We start from the raw sequence: 23,728 nt of genomic DNA, 5'->3' as shown, positions 1-23,728 counted from the left end.
CAGGAGAAATAAATGACAAATGCAGAGATTTTTATAAAACACAATAGTTTTAGATTTTCTTTGTATTTTACATATTTACTATTTGCCTGAAAGAAATTATTTGTTTTTATTTGTTTTAGGCCTGCAAAAAGAACATTTAAGAAACAGAACAAGGTATTGTGAAATATAAACCATCAACCAAATTATTGTTAAAAATACATTATAAAAGGTAAAGTAAAAAATAGAGAATCTTTTGTTAAAGACATTTGCTTTGAAAAAGTAATTAAGAAATTATAGTCATAGGCCGGGCGCGGTGGCTCTCGCCTGTAATCCTAGCCCTCTGGGAGGCCGAGGCGGGTGGATCGCTCGAGATCAGGAGTTCGAGACCAGCCTGAGCGAGACCCTGTCTCTACTAAAAATAGAAATAAAAATTATCTGGACAACTAAAAATATATATAGGAAAAATTAGCCGGGCATGGTGGCGCATGCCTGTAGTCCCAGCTACTGGGGAGGCTGAGGCAGGAGGATCGCTTAAGCCCAGGAGTTTGAGGTTGCTGTGAGCTAGGCTGACGCCACGGCACTCACTCTAGCCCAGGCAACAAAGTGAGACTCTGTCTCAAAAAAAAAAAAAAAAAAAAGAAATTATAGTCATAGATATCCTTTTAACACAAATCAGTACTTTTAAGAAGTATCTGTGTTTTTGCTCTTATATAAAAAAGGCTAATTACCACTCCTGTACATTTAGTTTATGCTGTAAATATTTCAGGGACATTTTGAAATAGTAATATTATGAATATTTTATAGATGAGAAACCAAACACATTCTATGGATGACCGTGACGATTTAACTTGCTCATCTGAAGCAGCTTCAGAGGATTTTGAGTTGCCTTCCTTTATTTATAAGAACTTTACATTGTTCCCTAAACAACTTGGAAGGCATCGTAGAGGTAAGACCACTGCATAAGTATAAGGCCTTTTTATGTATCTTCTAGTAGTGAATGAACACATTGCTTAGTGCTGTGGCATAGAGCACCGATTTCATGTCAGAAATACAGTTTATGTTAAAATAGAATGAGAGCTAGCATATGTTGTGCACTCTCAGCCAGAGAGCCATGAGAATTCCACTGTACCTTCTTCAGTGTGAATGGCACTCCTGGTTTTCTGTTGACTCTGCTTCTCTCCTCTGTCTTTACTCAAGGTCAGATTACCATTATCTCCCACCTGGCATACTGCAGTAACCTTAGCACTGTTGTCCCTGCAACCCTGTCTCCTGAAACCATGCTCTGCCTGGCAACCATATTATATACTGTTAAAAATTCAGATCTGATCATGTTACCCCCCCTGTTTAAAACCCAGCTACCACTTCTCATTGCTGTAAAGTTAAAGATCTTAATTCTAGCTTTATCCTGCATCATTTTATACCCTCTTTCTCTCTGTGTCCCAGCCACTGTTAGGTGTTTGTTGACATATGTATGATAAACTGCACGTATGTAAAATGTACAATTTGATAAGTTTTGGCATATGTATACACGTGTGAACCCACCACCGTATTGAAGAGAGTTAACATATCCGTCACTTACAGCGGTCTCCTCATGGCCCTGTATGCTCCCTTGTTAAGAAATTGCTAAATTATTTTCCAGATATTTGTACCATTTTCCATTCCCTTCAGTTGTTCTGTATCATTACAAACAGTTATTACCATTGTTTAAATGTTTAGCCATTCTGATGGGTGAATATCATGCATCTGATTGTGATTTTAGTGCCTACCACCCTAATGACTAATAATGTTGAGCATCTTCCCACATGCTTATTTGCCAGCTGTCCATTTTGTTTAGTGAGATGTCTCTTCAATCCTTTTGCCATTTAAAAAGTTAGATTGTTTATTTTTCTATTTGTTGAGTTTTAAGAGTTCTTTATATATTCTAGACACTGTTTCTTTATTAGCTATGTTTTTTGCAGGGAATTTTTCCCAGTTTGTGGTTCGGCTTTTCATTTTCTTAATAGTATCTTTTGAATAGCAGAAGTTTTAAATTTCAATAAAGTCCAATTTATCTACTTGTTTAATTATGGATTTGCTTTGTCATATCTAAGAAATCTTTACCTAGTGCAGGGTCACAAAGAGTTTTCTCCTATGCTTGCTTCCAGAAGTTGTATAGTTTTAGTTCTTATATTTAGATTTATAGTCCATCTTGTGTTCTGCTTTGTTTATGGTTTGAGGTATGGATTCAAGTTCAGTTTTTGGAAATGGAGATCCTGTTGTTCCAGCACCATATTCCAAAAAGGCTGTCCTTGGTCCAGGACATTGCCATTGTGCCTTTGTCAAAAAGAATTTGGCTGTACGTGTGTGGGTCTGTTTCTGGACTCTCTGTTGGGTTCCACTGATCAACAGATTCTCCTCAACTATAGGGTTGCATTCTGATAAAATCATCGGAAGTTGAAAATTCATTTAATGCCCCAATAAACCCATCATAAGGTTGAAAAATCAGAAGTCAAACAGTCTCAAGTCAGGGACCATCTGTATTTGGCTCTCATCATACAGGTTGAGCATCCCTATCCCAAAAATGTGATATTTGAAAGGCTTCTAAATCTGAAACTTTTTGAGTGTCAGTATGACACCACAAGTGGAAAATTCCACCCCTGGCCTCATATACCCCAATTTGATTTCATGCACAAAATTATTAAAAATATATAAAATTCCCTTCATGCTATGTATGTAAGATGTATATGAAACATCAGTGTATTTCACGTGTAGATTTGGATTCCATCCCCAAGATATCTCATTATGTATGTGTACATATTTCAGAACCAGAAAACAAAATCCAAAATTTGAAACACTTCTGGTCTCAAGCACTTTGGATAGGGGATACTCAACCTGTGCAAGTATCGTGCTGTTTTGATCACTATACATTTATAACAATTCTTGATATCAGCCCTGCAATACTGGTTTTATTCAAGGTTATTTTGGCTGTTCTAGATCCTTTGCATTTGCACATGAATGCTGGAATCGGCATGTCTGTTTTTAAAAGGTTGCTGGCCTGCTGGGAATTAGATTGGACTTCTGATGAATCTATAGGTTAATTTGGGGAGAATTGACATCTTATCAATAAGGAATCTTTCCACTCCTGAACAAGGTTATTACTCCATTTGCATAGGTCATAGTTAATTTTCTCAATAATGTTTTATAGTATTCAATGTGTAGGTCCCTCCCTATTTTATCAGATTTATCAGTATTTTATATTTTGAGGAAGTTGTAAATGCTATTTTTTAAATTTTGTTTTTATTTTTTACTGCTAGTATTTAGAAATACGGTTGATGTCTATATGTTGATTTTATAGCCTGTACCTTGATAAACTCACTTATGAATTCTGGTAGCCCTTTTGTTAGATTTTAACATCATTGAATTTGATTTGTTAAAGTTTTGTTTAGAATTTTTTACAGACTTAATTTTTTTTTACAGCCATTTTGGGTTTACAGCAAACCTGAGAAGAAGGCACAGAGATTTTCCATATACCCCTAGCCCCACACATGCATAGCTACACCATAGCAGATGTTTATTATTTCCTTTCCTCTTACTTTGGATTTAATTTGTCTTTCTTTTTTCTTTTTTTTTTAGTTTCTTAAGGTAGACATCAAGCTCATTCATTTGAGATTCTTGTAATATAGACATTCACTTCTAGCAATTTTTTTAAGAACTGTTGTAGCTGTATTCCAAAAATTCTGCTGTGTTATATTTGCATTTTCATTCAGTCAAAATACTTTCTAGTTTCTCTTTTCATTACGTCTTTGACCCAGGGTGGTTTAGATATGTTTTACTTAGTTTCCAAATATTTGAATATTTTCCAGAGATATTTTTGTTATTAATTTCTAATTTGATGGCTTTGCAGTCAGGGAACATACATTATAGGTCTTAAATCCTTTGGACTTAACCTTTTTATTAAGGGATATTGAAATCTCAGATTGTACTTGTGATTTTTGTCTATTTCTTTTCACAATTCTGTCATTTTTTTGCCTCATGTATTTTGAAGTTGTTATGTTACTAGGTGCATAAACATTGAGGACCATTATGTTTTCTTGATTAATTGAATCTTTTATCATTATGAAATGACCTTGTTTATTGCTGATAATATTTTCTTTTGCTATGACATCTACAGTACTTTGGTACTAATACAGCCATACCAGCTAAGCCTTCTTTTTCTAAGGGTTAGTGTGGTATGTCTTTTTCCTTCTTTTATGCAACTTGTGTCTTGCCATTGGAAGCGCATTTCTTATAGGCAGCATGTATTTGGGTTTTGCTTGTTTATCCACTCTGACAGTCAGCCTCTTACTTGGTGTTTTCAGACCAGTTTCATGTATGATGTGATTAGTGATGTAGTTAGGTTTTCTGTCATCATGCTGATTGATTTCTATTAGTCCCAGCTGTTCTTTGTTGTCCATTTTTTTCTCTTTATGCTTTCTTTTTTATGAGTCTAGTAATTTTTATGATTCAGGTTTTTTTTTTCTTTTTTATTTCAACATATTATGATTCAGTTTTTATCTCTCTTTTGGGGTGATTAGCTACAACTCTTTGTTTTGCTATCTTAGTTGTTGCTTTAGGAGTTTGAGTATGTGATTTTAACTTACCACAGTCCACCTTCAAGTAATATGATACCACATCACATATGGGATAAGAAAATACAACAGTATGCCTCTTTTCTTCTCTCCCAGCCAGACCCATCGTGCACCTATGGGATTATAGTTTTTACTAAGTTGAGAAAGTTTTTGACCGTTTTTTATCAAATTTTTATTCTATCTCTCTTCCTCTTTCTTTGGGGACAAATATTACTTCCTTGAAGTTTTCTCATAGATCACAGCATCTCAGATTTATGATTTTTTGTGATGTCTAATCTGTGTTTATTTCTATTCAGTGTAGTTTACATCTCTCACAGTGTAATTTACATCTCTATCTTTTCAGGTTGTTTAAAAAAAAAAAACCATCTTCCATGCCTATACTTATCTTGAGTTATGTATTGGGATAGAGTTGAGTTATTTATAAAGAGCTTGATCTTCTCTGGTCTAGCTTGTATGATTTGGGATGATGCCCTACTTGCAAGGCAAGACCTTTTTGATGATTCATTGTCTTGTGAAGTCTGTGTTTGTCCGGCCCTTTCTCATGGTAATGAACACGTCTTGGCACTGTGTGAGCACCAGGCATGGTTTCCTCCAATTTATTTACATGGTTTTTCCCTCGGTCTCGAGTAGTTTCCTAGCACACACGTACTATTTGTAACTCTGCTCACTACCTAAAAAGGAATCTGCAGATCTCCAGGGTTCTTTTCCTCTACTCTTCTCTCCTCTTCAGTGTTCTGTCCTGTGGTCTCTGTCTGCTTTGGTTTTTTCAGACTCTCAGCTTCATCACTGCAACTCAGAGTCTGGCAGAGTCTACCTCAGTGTTTTCTCCATGTGTCATGTCCTGAAAACTCTGTCAAAGCAGGGATCTGGGACATTCCTAAGGTTTTCTTTCTTTGTTTTTTGTTTCTCAGGGATCTTTGTCTTCATTGCCTAAAGTCCATTGTCTTAAGAATCTTTGTTCAATGTATTTATCCGTCTTATTTTATTTATCTTTTTGGTTGTTTCAGGTAAGAAGGAAACTCAGTACCTGTTCCTCTGCCTTGGCTAGAAGCAGACTACAGTAGAGCTTCAGCACCTGCCCTGGAGTGGCGAGAAAGCTTTTCTTCCCCCTTTGCTTCACCGCTCGCTTCTCACCCTCCATTCCTCAGTGTAGCCAACTCTTCCTCAGAGCCATCTTCCCTGGGCCCAACACGGACCACATCGTCCTGTGTGATCACACAACTGTTTTCTCGCAGCACCTATCTGAATTTATAATTGCCACCTTTTGTCTTTGTTCTTCACTACACTAAAGCTAAATAAGAGCAGAGGTCCTGTCTCTGTGATCTGCAGAGCTTAGTATAATGTGTTCCCCACTGCATGCACTCAGTATATGTTTATTCAGTGTATGAATGAGTGAGTGTAAAAATGTGCAGTCCTTTATATCGAAAAAGTACCCATATATTTTATTTCTATCTTTTTTTCACCCTGATACAGGCTCTTTTAGGCTATTGAAAAAACATACCACAGTCCTTTTATGTGAAAGAATGGCAGCAGCACTTACAGATCACTGTGAAAAACTTACAGAAAAAGCTAAAAAAAATGGAAACTAAGGTTAGCATACTTCAAAAGGAACTATCTGGAACAAAAGGAATAAAATCAGAGTTAGAGCGACAAAAATTTGAATGGGAACGAGATCTCTGCAGTTTGAAGTATGACATTCTAGTTTTAAAGAAATGTTTGAACTCTTTCCTTTAGGCTACAAATATGTTGGAGATTTTTTGAAATTGGTGACTTACCTTCTGGGGTTTAGCAGGGGAGAAATCATCTTAGTCTTGTGGAGTGTAACATTCTTGGAAATAATATAACAAGTTTCTAACTCTGAATATATCTAATAAAAGCATATTTTTAAAATCATAATTTTAATAACTATGTTAGAAGTTTACCATAGAGAAATCTCATTATTTATTTAACAAAGTAAATTTGGGGTTTAAAACTTTTTGTATTATAAGTAATGCTGTTAGAACATTTTTATATAAATCTTTTTCTATATTTCAAATTATTTGCTTTAAACAAATTCTTCAATATAGAATTATTTGGTTAATGTATTGGAATCTTATAAAAATGTCTTGGATCGCTATTCCTAAATTGTGCTCAAGAAAGTTTATACTAATTTACAGTTCAACTAATAGAATATGAATTGGCCATTTTTCTCAACTCAAAAGTAGTTTCTTTAAAAAATTACACACTTTTATTCTTAATATGCAGGGGATAAAACGTAAGATGGGAAGTGATTATTTATTAGCTTATTCAACATCTCTCTCTCCTAACAGATAAAATTAATTTAAAGTTTCTATGTTGAAAACACATATTATTCCTTATCATTTAAATAAATATTAGACCTTATTTTTTTCCAAAAGGGATTTTAAAGTTGTTTATAGAATACATAATAGTCAACAAGATAATTTGAAATTGTTTCCAAAAAAAGAAACATAGAAACAGTTGGGTAACAGATATTAGTCTCCTTAGCCTAGACTTGAATTATAGTAATCTGCAGATACATGTTGTGTGAAAGACATCTGAAGTTGTTCCCTTACACTGCAAATCAGTTTTAGCAATACCCACAGTATTTTGTGAGGATGAAAATTTATTTCCAGTGAACTTATCAACTAGTTTATAAACAGTAACTTTTCAATTAGTTATCTCTAAATGATTTGTCTGAGCTGAGGGGTCATTATGACTGTGTAAAAAATGAGGTAATTTTCAACTTGTAACTTTACTGAATAATTTCGAATATCCTTTTCCATCATATTTACCGGAGTAACTAGTAAAAGAAACTTACCAATTAGGAGAATATTTGTTCATGTCTACCTTGCAAGTGTTATGTTCTATGGAAGAAATTCAAGTGAGAAATTCAAAACCTCAGAACTGGAAAGGAAAAATATTTAAGAACATAGAAATTTTATTAGGATAACAAACCAATATGTGATGAGCCAGATCACAAAATAAACTTTTCATTTTCTAACACAATTAATTTGAAGAAAATTATATTTAACTGCAGATTCACCTTAAAACAAGAGGAAGAGAAGAGGAGAAATGATAATATAGTGTCTGAAGAAACTAGAGAAAAGTTAAGAAGTAAAAAAGAGCAACATAGGAAAGAAGTTGAAGTAAAACAACTTGAACAGACTGTGAGAACACAAGATGTGGAATTGATGGCCCTAAGAAAGAAATTGAACGGGATAAATCAATCTTTGGTAAAAATTTTATGATTTTTATTTTATTTCATCAATATTACTTGTAATATTCCTTTGGTTTAATATTTATTATTTAGTGCTAAAACAAACCCAAAATGTTACCCTAAAAATATACTATGACATTCATAGCTAAAGTTATTTATTATAAATCTTGGCCTCCAAGTAGTATCTTATTTCAGTATAAAGGCCTTTTAAAAATGGTGATATGTGATGTTATGTACTTAATGATGATTTGAGTGTTTTGTTCCTAATAAAATAGTTCAGTGCATTTCCCGTATTTCACATTTATTACTGTTTCAAACATAATGAGACAAAACAAAAATGATTACAATAGCAAATAATCTCATGATTTTCTATGAAAACGTATAAATTTTATCTTACTTATCATTAATGTTTTAAAATAGAAATCTTCTTGAAAGGGTGGAAACTTAAAAGGTGCTCACAGTGGGTGGAGAAAGAATTCTCAGACAAAGTTTAGTATGGACAGAAGTACCAAGTTTATTTATTTTCCTGAAAAAGAAAAGGAAAGAAAGGAGAGGAGAGGAGAAGGGAGGGAGGAGGGAAGGAAGGAAGGAAGGAGAAGGAATGAAAGAGGGAGAGAAAGAGAAAGAAAGAGAAAGGAAGGAAGGGAAAGGAAAGGAAGAAAGGAGGGAGAAATAAAGGGAGGAAGGGAGGGAGGAAGGAAGGAAGAAAGGAAGAGGAAAGGAACAGAAGACGGAAACAAAAGTAAGAGAAAAAAAGGAGGGGGCAGAGAAAGAGAGAGAGAGAGAAGTAGCCATGTCACACAGAAGAAGAAGTGAAAATGATAAGTAGAACTCCATGGCATACATATACCACATTTTATTAATCTACTCATGTATTGATAGGCACTTGGGTTGTTTCCACATCTTTGCAATTGTGAATTGTGCTGTTATAAACATTGTAGTGCAGATATCTTTTTTATAGAATATCTTTTGTTCCTTTGGGTAGATTCCCAGTAGTGGGATTGCTGGATCAAACGGTAGTTCTACTTTTAGTTGTTTGAGGTATCATCATATTACTTTCCATACAGGTTATACAAGTTTGCAGTCCCACCAGCAGTGTGTGAGTGTTCCTCTCTCCACATCCATGCCAACATTTATTGTTTTGGACCTTTTTGATAAAAGCCATTCTCCCTGGAATTAAGTGGTATCTCATTTGCATTTCTCTGATGATTAGAGATGTTGAGCATTTTTTCACATTTGTTAGACATTAGTCTATCTTCTTTTGAAAAGTTTCTGTTCATATCCTTTGCCCACTTTTTAATGGGGCTGTTTGATTTTTTTTTCTTGCTGATTTTCCTCAGTCCCTGAGACCTTACAAGCCAGAAGGGATTGGGGTCCCATTCTTAGTCTTCTCAAACAGAAAAATGATCAGCCTAGAATTCTGTATCCTGCAAAACTAAGTTCCATATATGAGGGGGAAACAAAGTCTTTCTAAGATGAGCAAACACTGAGGGAGCTTGTCAAGGTAAGACCTTCCCTGTAGCAAGTACTCAGAACTGCATTATACACAGATCAGCACAATAGACAGTCACCAGTGTAAAATCACCCAAAATCTAAAGGTCAAAGACCAGATACCGCAATGGCTCAAGAAATAAAGTAAAGCAACAAAGTCCTCCTCAACAGGATGAACAGAAATCCACCCCACTTATCAGTTTTTTCAATAAATCTGAATGGCTTGAACTGCCCACTGGAGAGACACAGCCTGGCTGAATGGATAAATATATACAAGTCAAATGTCTTCTGTCTTCATGAAACACATCTAACCCACAAGGACTCATTTAGACTCCAGGTGTAGAGATGAAAAACCATATTCCATGCAAATAGAAACCAAAAGAAGGCTGTTGTAGCATTTCTAACATCAGATAACTTAGTCTTCAAATCAACAAAAGTAATGAAAGACAAAGATGGTCATTATATAATGGTAAAGGGAACAATTCAACAAGAAGACATGACAATTCTAAATATTTATATACCCATCACAGGAGCACCCAGATTCATAAAGCTAATCCTACTCGATCTAAACAAAATGATAACCAGCAGCACCATAATATCCAGGGACTTCAACATCCCTCTAACAGAATAGGACAGATTCTCCAAACACTACATAAAGAAAAAATGGACTTAAAAACAGAACTCTAGAACAAATGGACCTAATAGACATTTACAGAACGTTCTACCCAAAAACCCCTGAAAATGTGTTCTTCTCAATCAGTTCATAGGACAGTCTCTAAGATTGACCATATCCTAGGCCACAAAACATGGCTCAACATAGAAATTATACCATGTATCTTCTCAGAAAACAGAGGAAAAACTTAGAAATAAACTCCAACAGAAACACTCATCTGTACACAAAGTCATGGAAACTAAACAACCTAGTGCTGAATGATAGGTCAAGGAGGAAATTAAGATGAAAATCAAAAGATTCTTTGAACTAAATGATGAAGGGGACACAAGTTATCAAAATCTGTGGGATACAACTAAAGCAGTCCTGAGAAGAAAGTTCATAGCCATAAATGCCTACATTCAAAAGGCAGGAAGTTCACAAATCAACAATCTAATAATGAATTGTCTCAAAGAACTGAAAAAGGATGAGCAAAGTATTCCCAAATGCAGCAGAAGCAAAGAAATAACCAAGGTCAGAGCAGAACTAAATGAAATTGATAATAAAAGAACTATACAGAAAATTAATGAAACAAACAGTTGGTTCTTTGAAACAATAAACAAAATTGACATGCCTCTCACCAGATTAAGCAGAAGCATAAAAGAAAGGACACTAATAATCTCAATTAGGAATGAAAAAGGAGAAATTACAACGAATACCATGGAAATACAAAATATCATCTCTGAATACTATGAAAACCTCTATGCACATAACCTGGAAATGTGGAGGAAATGGACAAATTCTTAGAAACAGACAGCCCCCCCTGGGCTCAATCAAGAAGAAGTGGAATTCCTGAACAAACCAATATCAAGTACCGAAATTGAAGCAGCAAAAAAAAAATCTTCCAACAAAAAAAAAAGTCCTAGATCAGATACTTTCATACCCAAATTTTACCAGAGCTATTAATACAAAGAAGAACTGGTGCCTATCCTGCAGAAATTATTCCACAACATTGAAAAAGAAGGAATCCTCCCCAACACATTTTATGAAGTCAGCATCACCCTAATACCAAAACAATCCCAGAGATACAGAGATGGTTTAACATATGCAAATCAATAAATGTAATTCACCATATAAATAGAAGCAAGAACAAAGTTCATATAATCCTCTCCATAGAGGCAGTAAAAGCATTCAACAAAACTCAGCCCCCTTTTGTGATAAGAATGCTTAACAAAATAGGCATAGATGGGATTTACCTCAAAATGATAAAAGCCATATACACCAAACCCACAGCCAACATCATAATGAATGGGGAAAAACTGAAAGCATTCCTGCTTAGAACTGGAGCATATGTCTTTTAAGTGGAACATTTAAACCATTATTGTTGAGTGATAGAATTTATATGGTATGATGTGTTCATCATGTTGGGTAGTACCTTATTGCTTTGTTTCCCCCCTTGTGCTATTGTTTTATAAGAGATGTGAGGTTTAGTGTTTTTATATAATTTTACACTGGTGGTTACCTATTGTGCTAATTCGTGTATAATGAAGTTACGAGTATTTCCTGCAGCACAGATCTGGTCATGATAAATTCCCTCAATGTTTTCTTGTCTGGAAAAGACTTAATTTCTTCATCAATTGTGAAACTTAGCGTTGCAGGATACAAGATTCTAGGATGACAGTTGTTCTGTTTAAGAAGATTGAAGATGGGGTCCCACTCCCTTCTAGCTTGTAAGGTTGCCACTGAGAAGCCTGCAGTTAGCCTGATGGCTTTTCCTTTGTAGGTCAGTTGTTACTTTCATCTTGCTGCTTGTAGAATTTTCTCCTTCATTTTGACTTTGGCCAGTTTGAGCACTCTGTGTCTTGGGGATGACTTATTTGCTATGAATGTTGCTGGTGTTCGATGACCTTCTTGTATCTGAACGTCTGGATCTCTGGTGATATCAGGGAAGTTTTTCTGAGTAATTCTCTCAAACAGATTTTCCATGCTTTTAGCTCTTTCTTCTTCTCCATCAGTGGTACGTATAACTCGTATGTTAGTTCACTTCACATGATCCTGTATCTCTCCAAGTGATTACTTAGTGTTTTTTATTCTCTTCTCTGCCTCTTTAAATGTCTGGGTTACCTCAAGAGCCTTATCTTCAAGCTCTGAGATTCTTTATTCTCCTCAGTTTAGTCTGTTGCTAAAGCTTTCTGCTGTGTTTTGAATCCCCTAAATTACTCTTTCATTTCTTTAAGTTCTGTAGTACTTTATCCTCTCTTATGTTGTTTGGCACTTTAGTGACTTTTTCATTAATTTCCTGAAATATTTTTTTGAGTTCTTTTTGTTGGTTTTCAACTTTCTTTTCAGTTCATTGACCTTATTTGACATCCATATTCTGAATTCCATTTCTGTAATTTTGGCAATTTCCTTGTTGTTGTAGTCCACTACTGTAGCTCCATTGTGATCCCTTGGAGATGTGAAACTGTTTTGCTTTTCATGTTGCCAGAGTTCTTTTGCTGGCTTCTTCTCATCTGAATCCTCTTCTCTGTGCTCTAGGCTAATAGGATCGCAGGGCGCCTGTTCTCCTTTGCTGGGAACTCTCCTGTTTCGTTAGGGGAAGGGGAAGACCCTAGATAGAGCTTTTGTGTCCTACTCTGGGGTGTTGACCCAGCAAGAGAGGTGCAGGTGCACTGAGAGCCTATAGAACAGCTGTCCTGTTTTGTCCCATTCCCCTGTGATTCCTTCAGTGCAAGCCAGTGTGGGATGATCTCTGTGCAGGGTAGTGGATTGTTCCCTAGGTCATTATTGGAAGTTTGAGTCGGGGGCTGGATGCAACCCTCTCCATGGAAGCTGTTGTTGTGAGGGTTTGCTCTGCACCAGGTCATCCAGTGGAGGTGACAGTGGCAGTTGAGTAAGTCCATCTATGCAGTGGTCACGGGTGAGTGGGTTGCGAGCATTTGCCCTAACCAGGTCCAGGAATAATGGCTGCTCAAGACTTGGGGGTCCCTGTTAAAGTGTTGGACCCCAGGGTTGTTCTGCCAGCCCAGAGACATTGGTGGAGACTCAAGGGTGGGATCTTGGGACCCAGGCATAACTCTAGAATCTTAGGGGTGGTGTTATAGGCCCATTGGGGGCCCTGGAGCAACAGCTGTAGAGCCTCAGTCTCAAGTGCAGTGATGGACTCTGAGCTGTATCTGGGGAACACAGGAGCAGAGCCACAGAGGTGGGGGCTGTTCCACCAGCAGGGAGACTGCTGCAGCCCAGTCACAGCAGCGTTTTCTCCAAGGGGCCTCATGACTGTGGAGGTGGGCCAGGGCTGCTGGTCAGCTAAGGTTCTCCCTCGACCTAGGTCCCACGGAGGCAGTCAACCAAGGCTTCCCAGATGGTGCTTGTGGTGCCTGAGTCCCGTCTTCTGCTCAGATTCCCCACAGCGGGGAGGGGTGCGTAGCTCCCAGTCACAGCGCACGGCACGGGGGAGCTTCTGTTCTGTGCGCTCCCTCCCTGGCCTAGCAGGGGTGATGTGAAGGCTACTACTGGAAAGCCGAGTCCTGAGCAGACCTGGTGGCATGCACCTAAGCATTCAGGATGGCATTAGCTGCAGAAACCAGGATTGGCAGTTGCCGTATCTCTGCAGCACCTGCTTTCTGTTGCAATGTCTTTGCACAGACTCTGAGCAGTCCCCCAATAGCCTAGAGGTCTACAGAGGTGGAGGGGTCCCCTAACAGCTCAAGCTGCCTGCAACTTTTACCCATCTCCTTAAAAGCAGTGCCCCATGGGCTGCTTCTATTTTTCTGTCTTCTCCTCACCAGCTATGTGAGTTAAGTTGGGATAGCCAGATTAATCTCTTGAGATGGTAAGTGGTGCTTGGGGGTAAGAATCAGCCATGCCCTGTTGGACTGAGTCAGTAGATGCTGTAATGGGCTGTACAAGTGGTTTGTGCTTGCAGGAAAGGGCCAGTTGCAATGTTGTTCTTTGTGCCTGTGACCATGGCTAGCCCCTCAGGAGAAGTGCCTGCATGCCACAGACAGTGGAAGGGGCCCTGGAGCTCCCAGGGGATTCCCAGTTCTCCACCTCAGTGAGGTGGATGAAGGAGTGAGGCTGAGTGGGGCTAGGTGGGGTAAGCCTGCCTTCAGGCTCTGCAGATGTAGGCCCTAGAACTGTCTTGCAAGGATCAACAATCAGCTCCCAGGCTACTGGGGAAAGCTGCTGGGAAGGATGCTGATGCAGTTTCACCAAACTGGAAAGTCTGCTCATGGGCAAGGGGCCATCTGGGATTCAGAGACTGGCTGTCTGGAGTGAGATTCACTCTTCTCCCTCCTTCCCTGCTCCGCAAGTCTCCCTCCAGTGTCTGGTTGCAAATGGACATCTGAACTCACTGAGTTTGCCAGCAACGGTGCCAAAGGTGGGGGAATTCCCTGTCCAAGGTCCCACCCCAGTCTGCAAGTGTGGCTTTCCTGTGGGGGGAGTGGTGCTCCACCTGTTTGCTGCAGTCTTGGACCCACGCTGCACTCTTCTGTCAGTTGTGCCCACGTGGGCTCCCTTTCTTCCCCAGTTTAGTTGTCAGATCTCCCCTCTGTGCCTCCAAGCCACCTGGTTGAGTCCTGGGGTTACAGGACCTGGCCCACATGCTGATCCCACTGGCAGGCATCCCCAGGGAGTGCTGGTGGGAAGGGAACTCCCAGACCAAGCAGCCCTACATCCACCACAGGTCCTCAAAGGGAAAGGTGTGGGCCCCACTCTCTGGGGAAACCTCAGACTCATGGGTACAAGAACACAGGGGAGACAGCCACTTTTGAGAGTCTCAGCTCACTCATTGCTCTTGGCTGCAGTGGGTGAGGGAGGGTGGGAGAAAAAGAGACTGTGAACAGAGGAGAGCCAGCACTCCAGCCCCTTCCGGTCCCTCTCCCTGAAGGGAAGCCCACACAAAAGGTCCAAGCTCCGGGATCACACAAATTCTCCAGGGCCACTGTCGTCTGGGCAGGAGGGGGAATTGTGTGGGAGCAGGTGATGTGAAAACTGAAGGGCCGGTGCTCTCTGGGGTGGACAAAGAGATGCCATTGGCAGAAAAGCAGTATGGTGCCTGCCATCTCGCTTCCAGACCATGGCTGTTTGGAGAGAGCCCAAAGGGGCTGGAAGCCTGGTGCTTTATTTTCAAGAAGCTCCTACTGCATTGGTTGCAGTAGCCCTTGGGCTCATGTTGGTGGAAAAGCTCCCAAGCAGCTTGGAGGCCACCTGAATACCACAGGTGTGAGGGATGGAGAAACCAATCCCCCACCCACCCTCTCCATGAGACACCAGGCTTCTCTGGGGTTGATCTCTGCTGATGTCTTTTTTCTTCCTGTTCTGCTCTGAACCTTCTTCCTGTGAAACCTCTGGTAGGCTCTGGCAACTTCTCCCTGAACTACACTGGAGCTGTGCCCTTTTCCCCCTCTGCTTTCTCTGAAACCCTTCCTTCCCTCCAGGATGATCTGACAGCTGGTGTCTCTACTCAGCCATCTTCCCCCCCTTCTCATATAAATTTTTGAAACTTTGGGAGTTGATGCTGTATAAGGTTTGAGGTTTGGATCCACCTTCTTTTTCCAGTTAGATAGCCACTGATTTGCAACACTTTCATTGTATAAATGTACAGGTTATTTTTTAACTTCAGAGGAAATTATGATATGCCATTTTATTGAGTAACAGCTAACACGCTCCCTTTGTTTCACTTAGATTTCTGCTAGTTGTGACAAAGAAACAGATCTGTTGCATAAGAATCACATGTTGTGTGATGAAATTGCCAGTCTAAGAGTAGAAATAAATGCAATAAAAATGCAAAATGAAGAAAAGGAAAAGAAATATTTGGAGGACAATAAAATCTTACAAGAAAAGAATAATGACCTTCAAAAGACTATAAAACTCAATGGGGAAAGATTCGCCAAAACAATATGCTTGCATGATTGCAATATCAGTCTTTTAATGCATGAGAATATAATACTAAAACATGAACTGGAAGAAGAAAAACAAAACGAAGAAAAACTGAAAACAGAAGTTGAGTCATACAAACTTAGACTGGCTGCTGTTATTCAGGATCGTGATCAAAGTCAGACCACAATGAAAGACCTAGGGTTTGTTTTCCAGCGAGCAAAGGATGAGTGGTCTGGTAGAGAGGAATATATGAATTCTCATGCCAACAACCTTTACCAACATCTTCATGAATCTGAAAGTAAATTCAGAAGGCTACAGGTTGAGTTCCGTCATACAAGAGATGCTCTCTAAGAAAAGACTGGTTTTAGAAGGTGCACAAAGAGACCTGAGGGAGACAATTTCAAAGGAAGGAAATGGGACAAATGTTCCAAGGTGAACATGACAAAGTGAATAAGTACACTATAAAGCAGGAGTCTTTGGAGGAGAGATTATCTGAAGAGCAGCGTAAAAACATGTTACTTCAACAACTATATGATGCTCGCAAGGAAGTTACCAATAAAGACAAGACATTAACTACTAACCAACATAAATTTCATGTGACTGTAAAAACACTTGAAGCTGAGAGTAAAATGCAAAGTATTCTGTTAGAAGAGAAAAATCAGAAGTTAATGCATGAATGTAATCATTTAAAAGAAAGAGTGTACCAACATGAAAAAGAGAAAGTGGAAAGAGAAGTAAGTATTAAGAAATAAATATTTTTCAAACTTCCTAGAAGAAAATTTCATTAATATTTGGTGATGGCTAAATGTTGTATCTGGTTGAATTGTGACAATATCAAGATGATAAATGTGTTTGTGATATCAGCCTAGATACATACCTTGTTTCCAGCAAATAAATGTTAGAGCTCAGAGATGCTTTACTTTGAGTAAAGACAATGAGTCGCTTAGGAAATTTTAAGAGTTTAAGTTACCAATTTTTAATAGATATTGAGTAATATTGCTAACATATTCTTTTAATATTGAAATAATTTAATCTCTTTATGTTGCCTCATTTTAAGACCATGATGATGCAGATAAAGAGAAGTGCTCATACCTGGAATGTGTATTTGGAAGTTAAGATTCAATTAAGTGGCTTACTTTGACAGTTAATACCAGCTTTTCCAGATGAACTGAAGTGTATTGCTGTACCTTCTAATAATTCTTCAGTGGATTTTTACACATTTTAGTTGCTATAATTTTACTTTTATTCATGTCTACTTGACTTAAGTCTGAAAATATTTTAATCTTAAATTATGTATTTTATGATCATTAATTCTTTAAAGGCATCCACTTTTAATTGTATCATAATTTGGGACAAATGGGCTGAAATTCAGCAAAACTATATTTTCTTTAGTCTTCCTACTAGTATTTATAATTTACTTTGAATATTTTTACAAACACTTTGCTCAAAGTTTTCATTTCAACTCTCGAAGATTGTCATTTGGATATAACTTTGTCCAGTACAGAGATTACTGTAGCTATCTGTGGTGTATTAGTTTGGTACTGGATCCCCATTTTCAGAGCAGTCAGGGGTGGTAGGATTTATGTAGAGTGGGAAAGGACTGGGTAGGGGACAGAGTTTGAGGACCTGAGGTCGGGAAGGAAGGTGGAGTCCATGTTACCCAGGGTCTGGAGGGCCACTAGAATTTTACTTTTCTTCTGAGATAGAAATCTACTGGAAGGATTTAAGTAAGGGATTGAATATGTGGGGAACTCAGAGGGAAAACGTTTCATGGTGTAGAACTGACCACCACCTGTCCCACCTGCATACCTATGAAGTTGTTCAGTGGGTTGTTAAGCATTTCACATTCATCAGGGGAGGAATGAATAGTGAAGTAAATCTGTGTGTGAGTAACAGAATACTGATTTGGCAGGAAGATAGCACCACCCGTGGTGTCCTTAGCCAAATTCGGTGATAAACACGAATGGGTACACACAAGGAAAGGAAGGTGAATCGATGTATGTGGTGATATTTTTCAAAGTATATATGTTAAATATTGTTAACATAATTTAATAATGAGTTGATTTATAACATCAGTAACAAAAATGTCTTATCAGGCAGTTGTGAGACAACTTCGGCAAGAGCTGGTGGATACTGTACAAAAGCTCTCTAGGTCCCAGACTTCGCTAGAGATTAAATCACGTTGCCACGCTCATTGAGAAGATGAGGCTCAGAATTCACAGAAGCAATTAAGTCAGGCCAACAGTCAAGTATGTATGAAATTTAACATGTCAACAGTTCATTTAGAGTTGGTTCAATAATATAAAGTATTTTAGGGTACAAGTTTCAGGGGACAGCTTTCTTTGGTATTTTTGTTATGATGAAATGTATTACAATTTTATTATCTTTATTTACACTTATTTCTTAAACTTTGACTTTCATTCTGCCATTTTTTCTAACCATTACCTATATGTTTTCTTATAATATTTACTCTTAGGAAACTTAACAATTATACATCCTTCAGAGAAGTTGAGAGAACATTTTTCCTATTAAAATTATATTTAGTGATATCTCTATTGCCATCGTGAGGCAAGCCAGATTAAATCAGAAGATAATATGTAATGGAATGATCTAGAACATAGTCTTACTTCTTATGTTCATTTTTGTGACTGGATACAGATTCTGTGTATACTTACTTCATGGGTTTCAGGTTCACTTGTACAGAAAGGCTATTATATTCTTCTCCAAATGCTTTAGGTTTACAGTTGTCAGGATAAAAATGAAATGCTTTAATCCATACCAATAATTTCTTCTCTGCAACAGTGACATAATAAAGTTTTATTCTAAATATATTTTAAGCAATCACATGTAAAACTGAAACTACTTGCTCTAATGGAGGAGAACTGTTCAATCAAATACTCATGTTTTTCTCCTTATGAAAAAGAAAATTTAAGTTAGCCTTCCTTCACTATGTAGCTTGAACTGGGATTTGTAGATTAATATCACTGCGCCAGCTGCAAACCTCTGGCTGCAGCCTTTTGGCTGTGCCGTTCCGCACCCCTTAATGTGCTCGTCAGAGTGCTTGCTAATGCAGCCCAGCATACACAGGCGCTGGGAATGAGCTGATTCGGGCATCCTGATTTAGCAACAGGCTCCAGTGTTTTCAGGCGAATGGCTTTACTCTTCCTCTAATGGTCATGTCAGTCCCATACTACTCAAGGCTCGAAGCGCTCTGTGCCCTGCGGTACATGATCATCCCACTGAGTACTACAGAGAGAAGTAAGCTGTGAATTCTTAGAAGTGGACAAAAGTACCACTGACTAGTGGAACTGGTGAGTTTTGTGAAGTACTGGAGGTGTATCATGGGCTTCATGCTTTCTGTTTGATGCCACTTTCAGAGGTGTGAAGGATGATTCAGTGCAACTGTAAGAGATCACTTCCATTGTCCTAAAGGATGCAATATTGTTAGAACATAAAATACAATAAAATAAGAAATCATGTTGTCAAGCTCATTTAGAAGATGAGGCCCAGGATTCAAAGCAGCAATTAAGTCAGATCACAAGTCAGGTATGTATGAAATTTAACTTGTCAACAGTTCATCTAGAGCAGGTTCAATAAAGTATTTTAGGATACTAGTTTCGGTGGGCAGCTTTCTTTCATATTTTCCTTATTAGTTTTATTACAATTTTATTATATTTATAATGCACTTATTTCTTAAACTGTGACTTTTGTTCTGGCATCTTTTCTTGTAATTACAAGTGTGTTTTCTTATAATATGTGCCCTTAGGAAAGTTGAGGATTATGCATCATTCTTCACAGAAGTTGACAGAATGCTTTTTCTGTTAAACAGTGTTTTTAGTGATTTCTCTATTGCCATGGTGAGGCAAGCCAGATTAAATCAGAGGATAATGTCTAATGGAATGTTCCAGAACATAGTCTTCTTTTTTATCGTTGCCTTTGTGACTCGATACAGAATCTGTGTATACTTATGTCATGGATTTCAAGTTAACTTGTACAGAAAGGCTATTATGCTATTCTTCAAAATGCAAATGTTTTAGGTTAATATACAACCTTTTTGAAAGGTTAGTTTCCTTCATTTTCCTTTCATTTAAATTGTGTCATAAAAGCATAGAGATATTCAGGCCATGTATAGCACATATGTGAAAACAGAGAATTAAGAAAATTATCCAGATCCTGCCATTGGATTTTTATTGAGGTCTCATTCACATACCATGGAGTTCACCCATTTAAATGTCTCTTAGTATAAAAGAAACCCTGCATCCCAGAGCCATCACCTCCACCCCCATCGTAGCCCCCCAGCTTCCCCAGTCCTGGGCGACCACCATCTACCTTCGTCCCCATGGATTTGCCTGTTCTGCACGTTTCCTATACCGGAGTCACATGGGACATAGTCCTTCATGACCGGTCCCTTTCACATAGCGTGTTTGCAGGGTTCGTCCATGCTGTAGCGGGTGTCACTGCTGCATCGGTTAATATTGTCCAATAATACCCTATTGTCCAGTGACCCATTCAGCACTTGATGGACCTTTAGGTTGTTTCCGCTTTTTGACTATAACGTATAATATTGCCATGAACATTCATTCATGAGTAATATGTGAAAGTACGTTTTTATTTCCCTGCCATTGAATATTATCCTCAGAGTTAGTTGGTGGATTTCACCATCTTTCTGCCTTTCTCGTGCTATCCTTGCTGCCTTTTCAGTTTCTCGTCATCTAGCCTCATGCATTCAGACCCGGCACACAATTTCCCCTTCTTCATGAAGCTTTTCTGACTGTTGTGACTCTCATTGATCTTATGCCTCAGCCCTTGTTGTCTAGTCTGTGCAGAAGTTAGTCTTTCATTTTGCATTGCTTTGATTTTTTTATGAGAGTTAATCTTGTCTAATCATAAATTTGTCTAAGGGAGGAATAATATCTGATGTGCCCATCACTTATCCTTATATAAATTGAAGATGTTTTATCTTTATAGTTGTTAGGGTAAAATTAAATACTTTGTACCATACCAAAAATCTCTTCTCTTTCAGATTGATGTAGTAAAATTGTATTCTGAATGTATTTTAAGCAATTAAATATAAAATGGAAACTACTTAATCTAATAGGGGAGAGCTGTTTATTCAAATACTCATGCCTTTCTCACTATAAAATAGAAAGTTTAAATTAGTCTTCCTTCATTACATAGTCAGAACTGGGATTTGTAGATAGGCACTGCTTTACCAACTGAAGAGCTCTGGCTGTAGCCTTTCTGATCTGCCACAGCACGTAACATTAATCTGCTCGTCAGAGTGCTTGCCAATGCAGCCCAAAATATACAGTTGCTGGGAACGAATTATTCCAGGCACCTTGATTTAGCAATAGGGTCCAGTGTTCTCAGGGCAGTGGCTTTAGCCTACCTCTGGTGGTCATGTCAGTCCCATGCTGCTCAATCCTGGAGCTGGTCTGTGCACTGCGGTACGTGACCATCCCACCGAGTGCTACAGACAGAGGAAAGCGATGAATTCTCATAAGTAGACAAAAGCTCTGCCGGCTAGTGGAACTGGTGACAGTTCTAGGAAGTACTAGGGATGTATTCTGGACCTCATGCTTCCTATTTGATGCCACTCTCAGTGGTGTGAAGAGTGATTCAATGCAACTGTCGGAGACCACTTCCATGGGCGTGCCACCTGCCTAAAATATAAAATTTTATTAGAACATAAAAAGTAAAATAATAATGTTAATAGTAACTATGTGCCCCATACTTTTCCAAGTACTTTAGGTGTATTCCCCAATGTAATCTTTTCCACATCCCAGGACGGAGGACACTATTATTCTCTCCATTTATAGATGAAGAAACTGAGCCGTTAGTTTGACCTTTTTGCGCAGGGTCACATACCTAGGAATGGTGGAGCTAGTATTCAGACTCAGGTCTTCTTTCCTGTGTGTAGACCTTGCCTCTCAAACTATTCCATGAAACTTCTCATTGTCATCTACAGAATCAACCCCACTGACCCTGTGGGTGAAAATGAAGACATGATCCCCTCACTCTACTGGAATCTGGAGGCTGCCTACCCCGGTGTAGTGATGCATAGAAGTCTAGCTTTTTTTCTCTTTTCCCTTTGTATTGGACTCAGAGAATACACTGTGTCTCTCCATGAATATAGACAGTTCCACTTACCAACTGGTATCTATCTGCTTTCTCTTGTTTAAAACAAGAAAAAGAAAACTTTGTGTGGTCGTATGTGGTCAGCAAAGCATGGCTCTGACATGGTTGGGTAGGTTAGGTGGGCGTTTTAACATGGCTTCTCCTTTGGCATGTTTAATTTTGAGGTTTAACAGTCGTCCTCACAGTTTAAGATGGCACTTTAAAAATAAATTCTCTCCTAGTGATGACGTGAGCCCTGCCACGTGATGGGAGAGTCAGCAGAACCGTAGGGTCCTACTTGGAATTGACATTCTCTATTGCACTTTTGATCCTTTTTATTTTTAAATTGTCTTTTTTTCTCCCTGAAAAGGAAATATGATGGTCAGTATTAGATGTTGAAAGTTTATAAGTTGTCTTGTTATAAAAAGCTAAATATATTCATAAAAATAAAATAAAATTACAGTTCAAGTGGTGGTGCTTGGAACACAAAAATAGAAACGCTCACCATAATGTAATTTTCCATCTTTTCCCATTTTACCACTTTTGTAAATTTGAGTATTTATCTGGTATGATGTAATTTGAAAACAAGAATAATGTATTTTCATCCTAGATCAGGGGTTGCTAAACTTCTGTGTAAATGGCCAGATAAATTTTAGGTTTTGTGAGCCAGAAGATCCCTGTTGCAACAGCGCCACTGTGCGGTTACAGCACAAAAGGAGCCATAAATAATATGCAGAATGAAGGGGTGTGTCTGTGCTCCAATAAAATTTAGCTACACAAACAGGTGATGGGCAGATCTGTGCTAGATTATTATTTTTTTTAATAAAAGTGTGTTAGTCTAAAAACCATGTTTTCTATGTACTACATTTTGTTTATCCATTCATGCATTGATGGAAATGCAGGTTATTTCCAAATGTAATTTTTAAAAAATTCCTTGTTTTAGCTACAAGAAGCGCACAATCAGCTGAAAGAGACTGGACGACGTGCTGAGAAGCTGGAAGACCACAGGACAAAGTACAATTTAAAGCAGCACAAAAAATGACTTGAGTATTATAAAGCAAATAAGCTTATAGTTTGAGAATTGTACCAGTTATGATAATAACTATATCTGTGTGAAGCCAAGGAAAAATTTCAGCTTTAAGCTATTTTGAAATCCATACTTTTTGTACATTAGTTCTAAATTTGCACATTTTCCATGAACACAGCTAGAAAATATGATAGGATTGCCAAATCATCTACTTTTCAATGAAGTCTTTAAGAATTTATGTAGTGATATCTTCAGATGTTTGGTTTGAAATTACATGATATTTTAAAAAATTATCTGAGATTATTTTATGATGTATATTTTAGGCTCAAAATAGAAAATACAAAATTAAAAGTTACCATCAAAGAGCAAGCAGACAAACTTGAGCAGCGTGAGAAACACCTGTTAAGTGCAAGTTCAGTAAGTCAGTCTCTTCCTTTCTGTCATACCCAAAAGGAATTTTATTTCTCCCATAGTGCAGGTTGAGTATCCCTCAAGGAAAATGGTTGGGCCCAGAAATGTTTTGGATTTTGGAATATTTGTATATATATAATGAAATATCTTGGGATTGGGATCCAAGTGTAAACATAAACACGAAATTTATTTGTTAAATATACAGCGTATGCACAAAGCCTGAAGGGATTTTTACATAATGTTTTAAAATAATTTTGTACATGAAACAAAAATTTGACTGTGTTTTCAATGCAACCTGTCACATGAAGTCAGATGTAAGATTTTCCAGTTGTGGTGTCATGTTG

The 23,728-nt window shown here is 38.0% G+C and overlaps 2 long non-coding RNA genes across 3 annotated transcripts; both read left to right on the top strand.

The window, feature by feature from the left end:
• Positions 1–826: 826 nt before the first annotated feature.
• LOC123638432 lies at positions 827–15,676 on the top strand. 2 transcript variants are annotated; one of them, XR_006735355.1, is made up of 4 exons: positions 827–925; positions 6,060–6,176; positions 7,624–7,819; positions 15,635–15,676. It is a non-coding gene; the product is annotated as an uncharacterized LOC123638432 (long non-coding RNA). The 2 variants fall into 2 exon arrangements; XR_006735356.1 differs by having other exon boundaries at positions 6,060–6,274.
• Positions 15,677–16,547: 871 nt separating this feature from the next.
• On the top strand, positions 16,548–19,349 carry LOC123638439. Its single transcript, XR_006735361.1, has 3 exons — positions 16,548–16,563; positions 17,926–18,078; positions 19,207–19,349. It is a non-coding gene; the product is annotated as an uncharacterized LOC123638439 (long non-coding RNA).
• Positions 19,350–23,728: the final 4,379 nt, after the last annotated feature.

The sequence above is a fragment of the Lemur catta genome, chromosome 1 (genome assembly GCF_020740605.2).
Source record: "Lemur catta isolate mLemCat1 chromosome 1, mLemCat1.pri, whole genome shotgun sequence".
Taxonomy (NCBI): Eukaryota; Metazoa; Chordata; class Mammalia; order Primates; family Lemuridae; genus Lemur; species Lemur catta.
Note: the sequence above shows the minus strand (reverse complement) of the source record. Positions and strands in the feature narration are given on the sequence as shown.